The sequence below is a fragment of the Cynara cardunculus genome, unplaced genomic scaffold, assembly GCF_001531365.2.
Source record: "Cynara cardunculus var. scolymus isolate 2C unplaced genomic scaffold, CcrdV1 Un_Scaffold_3005, whole genome shotgun sequence".
Classification (NCBI taxonomy): domain Eukaryota; kingdom Viridiplantae; phylum Streptophyta; class Magnoliopsida; order Asterales; family Asteraceae; genus Cynara; species Cynara cardunculus.
The window spans coordinates 1-1,619 of NW_020201311.1; positions in this window are offsets into that span (position 1 = coordinate 1).

The window sequence follows — 1,619 nt, forward strand, 5'->3', positions numbered from 1 at the left end:
AAAATGTTCTTGTAGCGTTTGCTCAAACATAGTCTGGTATCTGTGTGCATCTGCTTTCTTTCTTTTTCCAAAATATTGATTTTTTTTAAATGATGGGTTTTACACTCGTCTATTCTTTTTAAAAATCAATTTCTCTCTTTTTCTCTTTAAAACGTCTCTGTGTGATTTGCTTAAAAATTCGTATTTTTTTAAAAATTGATTAGTATTTTTTTAACGTTAGGTTTATATTTAAAAATGATTTTTAGTATTTTTTTTAAATTTCCGTTATGTTTGATAAATTAATTAATTAACAAGACCAAAACGATAACTTTTTTTTATTTTATTGTTAATTATATGAAACAGCTAAAAATTAAATTTTTTTACGTATGTTGTCCTAATTTTTTTGTTGTTAAAAGGATGGACTTCTCTATCTCTTTGGGCCCAACTTAAATCCATCCTACACACTCCCAAGCCACAATCTTCCTCACTCCTCAAACCGATCACCTTTTTCTCCATACACCAATCCCCCTCTCCCTTCGGCCCAATCACATTCGGCCCACCCCCCTAACCTTTCTCTACACTTTCTCTCTATTCAAACCCATTCGGCCTCACCCCCTTTTGTCACACCGATCAACCCATCACCATCTTCGGCTTGCTCCTTCCTCACATTCGGCCCCCCCCCTTCGGCTTCTTGACCACGCTGATCTCCTCCCTCACTCACCTTCGGCTTCCTCAATCGATGCCCCCCTTCCACCCCCTCTCAAGCCGCTCCCGGTCGGTTTCCCTCCCTTTCCTCTATAGGCCGATCCCCTCCTACCCGCTTCTACTTAAACCGATTCACCAATCCCATTCGGTCTACCCTTCCATCCACACGCCGATCTCACCACCATTTGTACCCACTCCCTTCAGCCTCACGCCACAAACCGATCCCTCCACAATCCCCAAACCGATCCAATGCACGCCGAACACCCCCTCTTTCCATAAACCGCTTCCCTTCTCTCCCCTCCCTCTTTCATACCCCGATTTGCATAAACCGAACCCCCCATCAGCCGATCCATCTTTTCGATCTCCTCTCTCCCTCATTCTCCAATCGGCTTCTCCCACAAACCGCACCCTCCCCTTCACCTCCCATAGGCCGATCCCTTCCCACACCTCAAGCCGATTCGAATCGGTTTCCCCCTCTCGCCGTTTTTCCCTCAAACACACCCCCATTCGGTTTACTCTTCTTTCGGCCTCTATCCCACTAACCACCAACAGCTTGCCTCACACACTCATACACCGATCACCCGCCCCCCCCCCCCACTCGGCCCACACCCTTCGGCCCATCCCTCTCTTTTTCAAAACCCTAGACCCCTCTCCCTCTCTATAAATATATCTTTCTCTTCCTCATTTTCTCACACACCGATCTCGATCCTCTATCTCCCTCTTTCTAACTCCTTCTCCTCGCCCCCTTCTCCTACACACCTAAACCGATCGGTTGGTTGTTTGTAGTCCCAAGCCGATTCCCCATCGGCGCCCCCCCTCTCCTTTTTCTTTTGTCCCCTATTCCCCAACCATTTCTCTCTCACCTAATACCCCTTACCCCATCCCATCTCTTACACCCCATCCCCACCTAAGACCCACACCCCTACTTCTTACAC